Source organism: Dendropsophus ebraccatus, chromosome 2, assembly GCF_027789765.1.
Source record: "Dendropsophus ebraccatus isolate aDenEbr1 chromosome 2, aDenEbr1.pat, whole genome shotgun sequence".
In the NCBI taxonomy this organism is placed as follows: Eukaryota; Metazoa; Chordata; class Amphibia; order Anura; family Hylidae; genus Dendropsophus; species Dendropsophus ebraccatus.
Window position 1 is genome coordinate 50,307,990 of NC_091455.1, and position 15,493 is coordinate 50,323,482.

At 42.6% G+C, this 15,493-nt stretch overlaps 1 long non-coding RNA gene across 1 annotated transcript; it reads right to left on the reverse strand.

The window, feature by feature from the left end:
* Positions 1–7,304: 7,304 nt before the first annotated feature.
* On the reverse strand, positions 7,305–15,455 carry LOC138784422 (uncharacterized). The gene is made up of 3 exons (XR_011361838.1): positions 15,327–15,455; positions 8,795–8,925; positions 7,305–7,490 (listed from the first exon to the last, which is right to left on the reverse strand). It is a non-coding gene; the product is annotated as an uncharacterized lncRNA (long non-coding RNA).
* Positions 15,456–15,493: the final 38 nt, after the last annotated feature.

Below are 15,493 nucleotides of genomic sequence, written 5' to 3' on the forward strand. Positions count from 1 at the left end.
TGGTCTAGACGGACAGCACATGTATCTAGACACAGTTTCTCTTCAAGTAACCGTATTCCACACTATGCAGTGTTAAGCTACTACTGGAGAGGACAAGTCAGGGATCATCCTAACCCACGCCGTGGACAAAGAGGAACACAGTGCAGGACAGTATCCACAAAGAAGTAAAGGAACTGATCCAGATAGAGCAAAGTTGCTAGAAACCTATGCACTCTATTTCGCAGCGTGGGTGTAATCAGAGAACTCTGACCACTCTGCTTATCCCAGGTAACAAGGTCTGGGGCTTGTGTCACCCTCTAGGACGGGTCACCCGACACTGGTGGGCAATAGGTGGTGCAAAGACCAAAGAGTCAAAACACAGGCACAAGTATTCTCTCTACTCTCAAGTATTCTTCTACTTCTACCTCCGAAGTTCCGCAAGAGCACAGTACTACTTGGGTTGGGACTCTCTCGACATCCTCCTCTCTACTCTTCTGATTCTTTTTTCTACCTCCCATCACGCAACTCAGTCAGCACGACTGTATCACCCCTTCTACTCTGAGTACAGATCTGGACTATAACGTATTAAGTAACTTATCAAGTGCAAAGTATTGTATCAAGGCAAAGCTGTATTATCTGCTGCCTATCTTCACAGTAAACAACATTATATTTATGCTAAAGAGACTCTGTGATTCTTCACTAAGCACCGACACAGCACATACACCTTACTTGTGTCATCTCCCCGTTCTGTGGGTGGCAGTACCAATATTCCAGGTGGGTCACTACTCCACTCTGGACCACCAAGGGACCCCGCAACAGCCCGACAGGTCACTGTCCACAGGGGAAAAAGGTATAGCCGGGCCACTAAAATAAAAGCAGGTGTGCCACCATACCTGTGTGCCAAACCGGCACTGGCGTCATGACAAACTACCACCGGGCATAACTATACCTTGGCAAACCACTACATCAGTGGAGTCGCGCTGTACCAGTTAGCTTGTGACCGGCCATCTGTCCCTGCTCACCGGCGGGGCATTCACCACAGATGCAGCCGTAGGGAGTTCTGGAAAACATGGCTATATGGCTGTATCCATGTTTTCCAGGCAGACTTAGGGATACATTAAATTTCTTCAGCCACTGGTAATCGAATGCCACGTGCTAAGGTTCAGATAAACCAGAGCTTGCTTGATGTTGGCTTATCTCTAGTATATAGTATAACATACTTTCTACTGGAAATTATATATTATTAATCACAAAAGAGTTCTGTGATTGTAGAAAAGTCCTAGTTTATAGTAGGGAGATATCTTATTCCTTAAAATACAGTATACATTAGTTAGTAATATTTGTTGAGGACTAACATGCACCTTTCCTTTTCCTCTTGAAAAAGAGGTTCTGCAGCAGCTGCTATTTGTATAAAAGAGTCCATAAACAAAAGGGGCTAGAAGGCACGGAATTAAAAAAAAAAATATATATATATATATATATAAATATATATATATATATATATATATATATATTTTATTTTATTTTTTTTTTTTACTCTTTGAAATGGCAACAAGAAGCTCAGCTCTTATGGAGCATCACCTCCTAGTAGAAGTTTTAAACCCCTAACACAGGAAGTAATCGCTAAGAACTAAGAATCAAGTTTTTTGTTCTGAACAATATCTGTCACAACAGTGCCCCCAAGTGGAGAAAATTAAGAATTGCGGAATTTGTCTCGTTTTCTAGTTCAGTTTGCATATTTTCAGATTTTTGGAAAGTCAGATGTATCGTTATTAGTAACTTATGTAAAAATACAAGGAGTTTGAAGACTGTGCTCTGAATAAATGGGGCTCTTGTTGGCCTGGACACTGTATAGTGGACATGGACTTGGACATCAGGGCCCTGGCTTGCTCTTATGTTGAAGAGCAAAGGACCTGGAGACTGCAGAGGTTCTGGTGGACTAAAAGCCAGGAGATGTTTGAAGGGCAAGTCTCTGATGGAGAATAGATTGAGCTGCTTTGGCCTTATCATCACCAAGCAGACACTGAGCGTCCTCTAATGCTGTACTGGGGCTGAGACGGAACTGGCTATTAAAGTGGCTTCCGTATAGGCTGCCATTGAAATAGTGTGGCTGAGGGCACTGTAAGGCTACGTTCACACATTTTCGAAATTACGGACGATTTTATTGGATGGCCACTATTTAAAGGGGTAGTCCACCCAAAATTTTTTTCTTTCAAATCAACTGCTGCCATGAAGTGACAGAGATTTGTAATTTACTTCTATTAAAAAATCTCAAGCCTTCCAGTACTTATCAGCTGCTGTATGCCCAACAGGAAGTTGTATTATTTCCAGTCTGGAGAGCAGGAGGGGTTTTCTATGGGGATTTGCTCCTGCTTTGGACAGTTCCTGACATGGACAGAGGAGGCAACAGAGAGCACTGGGTCAGACAGGAAAGAAAACACTACTTCCTGCTGGACATACAGCAGCTAATAAGTACTGGAAGACTTAAGATTTTTTAATAGAAGTGAATTACAAATCTCTGGCACTTTATGGCACCAGTTGATTTGAAAGAAAAAATTTTTGGGTGGACTACCCCTTTAACGACTAATAACTGCAGTTCTTTTATAACAACGGCCGTTACTATGCAAATAACATCAGTTGTTTTACGATAGCGGCTGTCATTTGTTGATAAATAATAGCTGTCCAATAAAAATGGCTGTCATTTTGACAGTGTGTGAACATAGCCTCAGCCTGTAGATAGCTCTTGAAGTCTACAGGTGCTGAGACACAATGTCAGCCCAGTAGGGATAACTTGGAGGTTGACCTCGTTTTTGTGTATGCTAAAAAAAGTAATTTTTTTTAGAATAGAATGCAATGGAAAAACGGATCCAAACAGTTGCACACAAATGCATCAGTTTTTTTCAGCCGTCTTTTCTATTAAATGGATCTGTTAAACAGACAGTAAAAACACAGTGTGAACCCGAAAATGTACTTTATAAATTTCCCACTCTGTATGTAAATGATACCTACATAGGCATCAGGGCGGTCCTCAGTTGCTAAGGGTCCTTTTAGACACAGATTTTTTGGCTGCAGGTGGGCACAGCGAGATTGGCATTTATTTGCAGTTACTTTGCAACTTTACACAGCAAAAGAAATCTAGCAGCCGGGCTGCACAAACAATCCGTGTATCGTTCGTGCAGCCATGGAAACTGACAGCACAGATATATATATATATATATATATATATATATATATATATATCTGTACTGTCAGTTTCCATATCCCAGAGCAGTACATAGTTACTGCTGCTGCTGTGATCCGCTATCCTGTTCCTCCAGCTCTCCCATCTAGCTGCAGTGTCTTTAAGCCCCACCTCCTCCACAATAATTGACAGCCGAAAAAGGCAGAGAATAGGATGCCGGATCACAGCGGTAAGTATGTACTGCTCTGTGATATGGACACTGACAGCACAGATATATAACCAATTTAGGTAGATTTACCCTTCAGGTTTCTGGGAAAGCTGGGCAACAAACTGCATGGAGGTGACATAGAGACAACTGAGCATTAAATTTACCTAGATAATTCCCCTTCTATATATAGAGTGTGTATAGCTCCAAGACTTGGAAGATTTGGTAGACTCTATCATGTACGACCCATTTACCTAGACTAAGTAAAAACTCCTTTCAGCCTAAATAGGCAATATTGACATTCAGGCACCTTGGAAAGCTGGGTTACACTTTCTGAAGGCCTGCAATGGATGCCACAATAAGTGTAAACTAAGAGTTGCACCAATACTATATAGCATATATACTCACATACAAAGGTGTGATGTGCCCTAAACAGCCTACTCCACATGGCACTATGCATAAGGGTATTGAGGTGAATGGGCTCTAAGCCCCAATGAATTTCCTAAATTTCTAGTCCCCAGCAGAAAATGAAACAAGGAGGTATTTCTTTGGCGGGCAGATGTCCGGCATCATGACTGAATTATGTGATGGACCCTTAACTTCCAAGCAAAATAAATGAAACCAAAGAACACAAAATAAAAACACAACATTTTGTAATCAGGTGTCAAATAGTCAAAATTTTATTTAAAACTACATGACACTGAAAAAAATGGCAGACCCCTGACTTACATAGAGTCATCCTCCAGCACTAAGGCAAGGAAAAAAACCCTGTGGAGGAAACCTTGAGGGAGCCATGGCTGGAGAGATGCCCCTCCCATGGGCTTAGAGGATAATACCAGTATAGCATAGTTTTAGAGTCTGTACATTTTATCTGATTTACAGACAAACATAGACTATAAATATACTACACTGGATGTGAGAGAGATCTGGCTGCCATATCTGTCACCTTATTAATGGATGGGTGGAAGTATCTCTTCTCCCTTACAGATCCAGGTCCATTTTTTAAGAAGGTGGAGACTTGGTTGAAGGTGTCTAAAGAAGACAACCCCCTGTTCCCCTGCTAGAACCTCCAAATGACATCAAGGGCAGGAGGGAGAAAAGTAATCAAGCTCAAGGTCCTCTGGCGCATCCAAGATGGCGCTGATCCAGGCAGCGGGCCTTTCTTTTATAGAACCTTCTTTATGACATAAGTGACTGTCCTCACAGTTCATGGTTGCCATGGTAACTACAGGTGCCCACAGTGATCTAAAGCATTAACTCTTTAGTGACTGGTGATGCTTTCTATTGCAGAAGTCATTAATCACACTTCGGGAACGGAGAACGGAGAACACAGAGAAATAAAATGCTTAGAGATTACACAGGTTGCCTGTAGATGTGATACACCAAGGACCGGTCCTGTAACCAGCACATACCTGACAACTTTTTTGATGACCAAAGAGGGACACACATGGTCACTACACTAATACAACCTATACACATCCTACAACAGCTCTGTGACTGTCAGTGACTACTCTACATACAGTATCTGTGGTTGTCATGGTGATGCTGCCACAACTAAACATGGCTACTATACCAGTTTACAGGACCTTGTGCTGCCCTTACAGGAGATGGAGAAAGCATGATAGATAGATAGATAGATAGATAGATAGATAGATAGATAGATAGATAGATACAGACATATTAGATTATAGATATAAGAAAAATAAAGGATTTCCTGATCAGGACACTCGTGTATACTCCCACCAGGTGATGGTCCATGAGGTTAGATGGAAGGGGACGGGGTCGGTAAGGCTTTTGTCAGGGGATTGAGGGGGGAGAACGGAAGGTCGGACGGCGGGCGCTGAGGTCCAGGGGGGCTGAATGGGGGGTAGGCTTGGAGGTCCGGGGGGGGGGGGGGGGGGGGGCGGAGAGGGTTGGGGTCAATCCTGAAGGGTGTCCGTGACTAATGTATTTCTGTGGGCCTGGAAATCCATCCGGATTTCCTGATAGGAACTCTGGGCAGATTTCCCAGACGTGTGAAGGTGGCCTGAGATTTTTTCTCTACTCAAATAATCCATTCCTGGCTTTGGCTTCAAAAATCTGTCAGATAAATCTCTCTGTGTAAACACACCCTTATTCAGGGGACTTGGTCAAATTTAGTTAGAAAAAGAAGTCCACCACAGCACTCACAAATGTGAACATTTTAAAACCTGTTTTTCCTTGTTTACATCTGTGATTGTTTCTGTGGACTTTTTTTGTTTGTTATCTTAGATGGATAAATAGATAGAGAGAAGACAGATAGAAGACAGACAGATAGATAGATAGATAGATAGATAGATAGATAGATAGATAGACAATGTGTATTGCTAGCAGCAGAACACAAAGGAAAAGGCTTGGTTCCAAAGATATGGGTGCACGCAGACCTGGGACCTTGATCATGGTCCACTTGCTAACTAAAATAAAAATACACTCCTATATAAAATGAAGCAAAAATGTGGTATCCTACCACGGGTATTACAGTTCAATACACCCTTCGTAAAAGTCTGTACTTATTGTACTTGTGTGGTGATGAAAGTAGTACTAACGTTTCGCCACTAGATGTCACTGTGTTTTATATGTGTATTTGTAAGCTGCACAGCTGAAGGATGTAAAGGGTTTTTGTTTCTTTATGTGTTACACGAATCTGTAGACCAGTAGCGCATGTTAGTTACGCTAGGAAAGTAAGTCACATGGGTGGAGGAGGTGCTATGCTCTTTTGTGTTGGACTTTGTGGAGGAAGGACACCAGCTAGATAACTCTCCACAGTGGTCCTGTCCAGGCCCTGGCCCTCTGCCAGGTCCCTGTACCTTGAAGGGTCAGTCTTAGTTAGAACCTCGTATGGGTAGGAAGCAAGACAGTACTCACACCGTGGACTAGGAGAAGTAACAGAACAGGACAGTCTCCACTAAAGCCAAAGAACTAGGAACTGATCTAGATAGAGCAAAGTTGCAGTAAGCCTATAAACTCTATCTTGCAGCGCGGGTGTCAGCAGAAAATCCTCAGCATTCCGCTCATCCCAGGTAACAAGGTCTGGGGCCTGTGTCACCCTCTAGGAAGGTTCAGCCGAGTTTAGTAGGCATAAGGTGGTGTGAAGACTATTCAAGGTCAATACACTGGCATCGGTGTTCTTCTTCTTTTTTTAAGTATTCTACTTCCTCCTCCAACATCCCGGCAGAGAACAGCACTACATTGGTTGACACTCTCACGGCATCCTTCTCCCCACTACTCTGCTTCTTTGTATCACTCAGAACACTACTCAGTCGACACGACTATATGTTATACTGTATTCCTACTACAGATTTGATTTGCTATATTGTATTGTAAGTATTTGTCTGGAACTATTGTCAAGTGTATTCCCAAGTGCTTTATCAAGAGAAACCTCTTAATCTTGTAACCTACTGCAAGCAAGCACTTTCTAGTAAACAACAAGCCTATTTAAGTTAAAGAGACTCTGTGATTTTTCCACCAACACAGCACACACCATAACCTTGGGACACTTCCCCTTTCTGTGGGTGGCGGTTGCGATGGGAGGGTCACTACACCACTCTGGCCATCCGTGATCACACTGACCCAAGGGACCCCGTAGCAACCCAGCAGGATACTCAGCACAGGAGAAAAAAGTACAACTGGCCTTGTTAACTAAAAGCAGGCGTGCCATCACACCTGTGTGCTACCACAGGAGTGGAGTCACACTTTACCACCTAGCAAGTGCCCGGCCGATCCTCTGATATAACACCACACCGAGGGCTCACCACAAAAAGACTGTGGTTTATTCCATCAAATGCCAAACAAGGTGCATCATTTCTCCTGTTTCTTGTAGCCTTTTTATGCAGTGATTTGATGGAATAAACTGCAGTCTTTTTGCTTCACTTTAACAAATAAAGAAAAAGCACTCACAAAAAATACGCTTCACGTGTTTTATCCAATATTGGGAAATACAAATGGGCAAGGTATGGTATATTCTTCCAACAAACGTGCTCACAAAGTCCAGATGCTGTATTAGGGAAATAAAGTCCTTTTAGCTCCCATCCGAGCGGTTGTCACACTTTCTCAAGCGTGCTGGGAGTGAGGTTATCAGAGTCATGGTAGCATAAGGCAGATTTACCGCTGTAAATAAAATGGAAGAATGTAAGATTTCACGTGTGATCTTTAAATAGAAGAATCAAAACTGAAAATAGAAACTAGACTAATCTCTAGCTCTGGGCAATAACAAACACAGATAAATATAAATAGGCTTATAATAGCATATTGTACTTTATGCACCAGTATTCTTCTCTTCTTTCACATGATTATTATTATTTTCTTTGGTAGGTTTACCATAGAGGGAACCTGTTATGGTACTTTTACACGGAGCGATAATTCGCCCGATTGCACGATTAACGATTTTGAATGAACAATGTTTTTTTTTATAACGATCAGCGTTTAGAAGGAATGATACATCGTACGGAAAATTCGCTATGCGATCGTTTTGCGATCGTTTAAGCCTATCTCACACATAGGTGAAATCGCTGAAAGAATGTTTACATGGAACGATCTGCGAATTTTTTGCGAACGATCAACAATGATTTGAGAACATGTTGAAAGATCAAAATGAACGATTTTTTGCTGGTCGTTTGATCGTTCGCTGCGTTTACACTTACGATTATCGTTCGAATTCGACCGTTATCGTGGAAAAACGAACGATCAATCGTCCCGTGTAAAAGGACCATTAGTGGTTTCATGCTGCCCGAAACATGTGCAGCAGGGAACAGGTGCAGTAGGCCTCCCTATCACCATGGACTTTGATTTACTCAAAAATGCTGCAGTGTTTCAGAGAGGTTTTAAAACCTGATGGCAATAGAGCAATGAGTCCCAATGGTGGATTTACATGTGTATTATAGGGAGAGATATAGCAATCAAGCCAGGTGGGGTATAAAGAAGTCAGCTGGGACCGCCCGGTGTCTCAGAGCCCTATTCCTGGAAAGTTTTAATGCTATGATTTGTCTAAACCACTGCAGCGTGGTTCCAGCATCATAAAACTACTGATAGGTGCATGATCCTGTATAGTATTCTAGCCAAGCCTGGCTTTATTTTCCCTTTTGTAGTTATAAAATCCACCTCAAGTGTAACCACCTCCACTGCATCACATGCAACATAACGACGTGACCTACAGTGCTGCCTGTAAGGATGCCTTTACACGTAGAGGCACCGCCAGTCAGCTCTGTGATGTGGCTGGGGACTGGAGTCTCTACCCCAATCACGTTCTGGGGCTGGGACTCCGGCCTCCATAAGACTACTAACCCTCTCATGCCTCCTTTCCTGCTATAGAGTCTCCTTGTGTGTGCCTAAGCTACCTGTCTTTGTCCTGGTTGTGATTTCCCTGGTTTCTGATTCTTGGCCTAACTCCCTGACTTCCCCTTCTAGGTTCTGACCTTGTGCTGCGATGACCGCTTGTTAATGACCGGGCTTGTGGACCTTGTATTTATTGCGTTTGTATTGTCCTGTCTCTGTCTTTGCGTCTCACATATCTAGAGTAGCGACCAGTCTTCAGGTTGGGGCCGACCTGTTGAGGAGACAACTCCATAAGGCAGGAACAGTTTGGCGTGTTTAGCTTCAGGGCTTGCCCTTTTCTTGTGTCCCCGAGTCCCGTCCTGACAGTAGTGCAAAAACTAACTGATAAGCAAAAACATTTGCTCCGTTTAAATCATAATTCTCGCAGGCGGTTTGGCAGGTCACATCAACTAAATTTTTAATAGGGATTTTCTAAAAGAAAGTCTGAACGACAATTCAGCACTTATGTTTACAATGTTGAATTTTTAATGGGAAGAGAAAAGTTCAATTCCTAAACATTGCAAACATTAGCTAGAAGGAATCGAGAAATGTATACCCCATGTGATTGTGAAAGAGCAAACAGAGCATTACACATTTAGCTGTACTATGGACTATAGAGTGGCTGCTTCCTCCACTAACAACCTTTTGGAACACAAAGTGATAGTCTACAAATATTTTGTCTATACTGGTATTTCACAGCGAAGCAGAATGTGTCACCGAAACAAAACCACCAATAATAACACTGTATGCGATATGTGACTAGCTCAATAACACCTGTCTGGATGATGTTATAGCTTATATTTATTGCACAGTTCAAGCCAGGGACAAACCCAGTACTAAAACTACACATATAAATATTTAGAATTTAAAACATGCACAAAAACATACCATTTGGTTTGACTTTACAATAAATATAAAGATTTGAGTTTTGGTTATATAGTTACATAGTTACATAGTTAATACGTTTGAAATAAGACACATGTCCATCAAGTTCAACCAAGGAGGGGATGGATACAGGGAAGGGGGAGGGGTGATATGTTCTATACATATGCATTTATATTATTTTGGTCTAAGAACTTGTCTAGCCCTGTTTTGAAGCCCTCCACTGTTTTTGCTGTTACCAGATCCTGTGGTAGACTGTTCCACAGATTCACAGTTCTTATGGTAAAGAAGGCTTGTCGCCTCCGGAGATTGAACCTTTTTTTCTCCAGGCGGAGGCAGTGCCCTCTTGTCCTTTGAGGGGGTTTTACCTGGAACATCTTTTCCCCATATCTCTTGTAGGGGCCATTTATATATTTAAATAAGTTAATCATATCTCCCCTTAAACGTCTCTTCTCCAGACTAAACAAATGTAACTCCCCTAATCTCTCCTCATAACTAAGATGCTCCATTCCCCTTATTAGTTTAGTTGCCCGTCTTTGTACCCTCTCCAGCTCTAGAACATCCTTTTTATGAATCGGGTTCCAAAACTGGATGGCATACTCCAGATGAGGCCGCACCAAAGCTTTATAAAGCGGTAATATTATATCCCTGTCCCGAGAGTCCATGCCTGTTTTAATGCATGACAATATCCTGCTGGCCTTAGAAGCAGCTGACTGACATTGTGTGCTGTTCTGTAGTCTATTATCTACAAGTACACCCAGATCCTTCTCCATCAGTGACTCTCCCAGAGTAACTCCCCCCAGGACATATGATGCATGCGGGTTATTAGTACCCAGGTGCATAACTTTACATTTATCCACATTGAACCTCATTTGCCAAGTGGCCGCCCAAACACTCAGTGTGTCTAAGTCATCCTGTAATATCTGCACATCCTCCATAGACTGTACTGTACTACAAAGCTTGGTGTCATCTGCAAAGATAGAAACATTGCTGTTAATTCCATTCTCAATATCATTAATAAACAAGTTAAACAGAAGAGGGCCCAGTACTGACCCTTGGGGTACACCACTTATTACCGGGGACCATTCGGAGTAGGAATCATTGACCACCACTCTCTGGGTACGATTATTAAGCCAGTTTTCAATCCAGTTACACATTAAATTTTCCAAACCGATAGACTTTAACTTACCCATCAGACGTCCATGAGGAACTGTGTCAAACGCTTTTGCAAAATCCAGGTACACGATATCCACAGCCGCGCCGCCATCCAGGCTTCTACTTACCTCTTCATAGAAACATATTAGGTTGGTTTGACAGCTTCTGTCCTTAGTAAAACCATGCTGGTTATCACTTATAATACTATTAGCCACTACATATTCCTGGATGTAGTCCCTTATAAGCCCCTCAAATAGTTTCCCCACAATGGACGTTAAGCTTACAGGTCTGTAGTTACCTGGGGAAGTTCGAGAGCCCTTTTTGAAGATCGGCATTACATTTGCCTTACGCCAGTCCCTCGGCACAATACCAGTAAGCAAAGAATCACGGAATATTTCATACAAGGGTAGTGAAATTACAGAACTGAGTTCCCTAAGAACTCTGGGGTGCAATCCATCAGGCCCTGGAGCTTTGGTTACATTGAGTTTGTTTAATTTATCTTGGACCATATCTATAGTAAACCAGTTCAGTACATTACATGTGTTAGCAGCACTGGCCTGGTTGAAGTAAAGCAGTAGTCAGACACAAATAAAAATCAGGCAGGTTAAAATCCAACCTGTTCCACCTGTTCCGTTCATGTATTCCTCAATGTATAACATTAGTGGACAGTCTGACTTTTCCCATAGCATTATCCAGAGATTTTGTTTTCTTTCAGATCACCTGATTTCAGAAAGTTATATAGATTTGCAATTTACTTCTATTCTTCTAATTTTACTTCTCTATTCTTCTTCTCAAGTCTTCCCATACTTATCAGCTGCTGTATGTCCTCCAGGAAATGTTGTTTTATTTTCAGTCTGACACAGTGCTCTCTGCTGATACCTCTGTCTGAGACAGGAAATATCCAGAGCAGGAGAGGTTTTCTATGGAAGTTGCTGCTGCTCTGGACAGTTCCTGACATGGACAGAGGTGGCAGCAGTCAGTTTGGAAAGAATACACCACTTCCTGCAGGACATACAGCAGCTGATAAGTAACCCCTTTAAATTGCTTGTTTTCCACTTAGGGTCCATTTACACAGAAAGATTATCTGACAGATTATCTGCCAAAGACAGGTCAAAAGGAAAGCCTGAGATTTCTCCTCTTTTCAAATCAATTCCTGGATTTGGCTTCAAATCTTTGGCAGATACTCTGTCAGATAATCTTTCTGTGTAAACGCGCCATTATGCTAAATTTACACGAGGCGATTATTGGCCCGATCGTACGATTAACGATTTCGAAGTAATGATTTTTTTTTTATAACGATCAGCGTTTAGATGGAACAATATATCGTACAGAAAATTCGTTTTGCGATCGTTTTGCGATCGCTTAAGCCTATCTCACACATAGGTAAAATCAGTGAACGACTGTTTACACGGAACGATCGGCGAATTTTTTTGTGAACGACGATTTAAAAACATGTTAAAAGATCAAAATGAATGATTTATCGACCGTTCGCCGTGTTTACACGTACGATTATCGTTCAAATTTGATCGTTATCGCGAAAATTCACCCGATAATCGTTCCGTGTAAACCTAGCATTAGACATTTATGGCAGATTCTTCCTTGGCTCATAATCCTCTGTCATGTTCAAGGCTTTTAAAAGTGTCAAGCATTAAAGGGGTTATCCAGCACTACAAAAAACATGGCCACTTTTCCCCCTACTGTTGTCTCCAGTTCAGGTGCAGTTTGCAATTAAGCTCCATTTACTTCAATGGAACTGAGTTTTAAAACCCCATCCAATCTGGAGACAACAGTAGGGGGAAAGTGGCCATGTCTTTGTAGGGCTGAATAACCCTTTTAAAGGGGTATTCCCAACTCCAAAAGTTAGCTCCGGTCTACAGTATAAGAGATAACTAGCTGATTGGTAGGGGTCCAAAGAACAGAGGAAAATTACCCCACAGAGGAACAGAGTGCACTGTACATGTGTGGCCAAAGCTCTATTCATTCTCTATGGGGCTTTCAATCATTGTAAGTCATCAGCAATGTCCAGGTCCATAGAGAATGAAAGGCTACATTCAGTCTGGGGATCAGTTTTTCTTATGGTGTGTTTACACAGACAGATTTATCTGACAGATCTTTAAAGCCAAAACCAGGAGCAGACTATAAACAGGGATCAGGTCATAAAGGAAAGACTGGGATCTATCCACTTTTCAAATCCATTCCTGGCTTTGGCTTCCAAAATCTGTCAGATAAATCTGTCTGTGTAAAGGTACCCTTAGTTTTGCAGATAGGTGGGGGTCCCAGCTGTCAGACCTCCACTGATAAGATTGTGGGCCTGTGGATAGGGGATAACTTTTGGAGTTAGGCATACCTTTAATAAATTTGTAACAGAGACTCAAAGAATATTCTCAATTATTACATATCCATTGCTTATAATTGGCTGTTTGTTGCTACAGATGCACAATAATCGCTGCCTTAGGGTATGTTCACACTAAGCAAAACAGGCAAAATTCAGGAGAGTTCAGCCGTGGAAGCCCGTCTGCCTCAGTGTGACACTGTTTCTCTATGGGAGAGCGTGCACTTCTCCGCTGTCGCTGCTCTCCATTTAAAGAAGTGACACGTCACTTCTCTGAGTGAAGAACCACGGCAGCGGAGGAGTGTGCGCCCTCCCATAGGCAGGCTATGGGACACTGAGACAGGTGGGATTCTTCCTGTTTTACTCAGTGTGAACATACCCTTGGGGCAGTTGTACATGTACCATGTGGCAGCGTATTTCACGCTGCCAGTTCCATAGCGAAATCCACTGCGATACTTGGTACTGTCATTTTCTATAGCTTTACATTCTCACAGCGGTTTTTCATTAGCGAATTTCACGTTGCGAGTTCTGTAGCGATACTTGGTACTGTAATTTTCTACGGCTTTACTGTAATTTTCTATGGCCCCTTTCCACTCCCTTTTTAAGAAACTTTGTACTTGGGTTAATTAGGAAAATATGCCATTATCTGGTGTCCCCCCCCATCCTCTTTTCCATTCACTGCTCATTATCAGGAAATTATGTCTTGTTGCATTAGACACAACCCTGTTTGTTCTATGGAGAGGGGAGGGGGAAGAAGGAAGGAGGGAGATTAGTCAGTAGCAGAGAGCATAGAACAAAGGATTACACAGCGGGAGCTGTGTGAAAGCCTCTATTCAGAGGTCAGAGAGGTCAGTGCTGACTTCAGAGGAGAGAGCCCAGGGATGTAGCTGTAAATTAACTCTTTGTTGTCCTGTTTTGGTGCCTCATCTACCTCCACCCCTCCCCTCTCCATAGAGAACAATGAAGACAGGGGGAGAGCTTCAAACTGCTTTCTCATGATAAAAATGCATTTTTCGGCTAATAAACCCAATTACAAAGTGCAAGTCTTGTACAATTGATTTCTGCAAAAAAAATTTAAACAACAGTGACACTTTAACCCACTAGCTGCCAAGCTAATACATTACCTGCCCTCGCTCCCGCATGCTTCTCAGGCTCCCTGGCATCCTGCTCAGCCAATCAGTGCACTGTCCTGCGGCAGCCCCTGATTGGCTAAGCGGGACATCAGGAAGTCGGGAGCCTGAGAAACAAGCAGGAGCGCGGCCAGGTAACCTATTAGTCTGGCAGCTGAGGCTTAAGTGGGAAGGGGCTACATTTTCGGAGCACAATGGAAAATCCACTGCGAGAATGTAAAACCATTAGAAAAAGACAGTACCAAGTATCGCAGCAGATTTTGCTATGGAACTCGCAACGTGATATCTGCTGCAATACGGTATGTGTGTGAAGACACCCTTAAAGAGAACCTTTGGAATAGAATATGCAGTCAAATCGGCAGGCAGCATGTTATACAGCAGGTGGAGCTGAGTAGTTTGAGAAGTAGTCATGTGGGCGGTGTTACTCAGAGAATGACAGCTGTGTTACAAGAGGGCATGTAGTTAGAGCGGTCAGTCACCCACTAGACTTGACCCACTTTACTTGAGTCTTTAGCCCAGAATGAGCAAAGCAGAGTGGATGGTAATACTTATTACCTGATGGCACAATAACAATAGTAACCATAGATTCTAAATCTGTTGTATTATGGTACTTGCATAAGTAAAGTGTGAATCATACAGGACCATATAATGCAGAAGCGTACAGAATGGTGCAGCTGAAAAGCACTAAGTGCAAAACAAAAGGGGCCAAGAGAAATCCATGAAATGCTCTGCACCTAAGTAAGCAACGAAACGCGTCACCTGGATCACCACACCATCATACACAAAGTAGCTGACCACCCACAAGACTACATAGCCCAGAATGATCAGAGATCTACATAGGTAAATGACAAGTAATCCTGGAACCCTTCCCACAAAGAAAGATATATATATATATATATGAATCCGCTCAGCTGCTCCTGGTCTATAATATGATGTCTGTATTGCCAGTGTGACAGGTTCCCTGTAAGGCTGGCTACTTCTCTATAACTTGGTACAGTTCCTATATGCAGATAGTGTACTCTTGTACAGTTATGCATCGCTGGCTTTTTATAAGGACACTATCCTGCAATGCTGGGGGTTGTAGTCCTTTCCCAGTTACTATCTGCAGTGTTTGGGCCACACCAGACTCAGCACCTGTAGATGACACAGCCTAACCAAGCAGAATAAAAAAATAACAGGAAGTCCAGGCTCCTCCCCCCAGCTGTCATCCAGCATCTCCATAACCTATGAGAAGCAGCACATTGCCCACACAGCGACGGGCAGCGGCTTCATCGCCACTTCCGGGTGTGCCTCGCAATGCA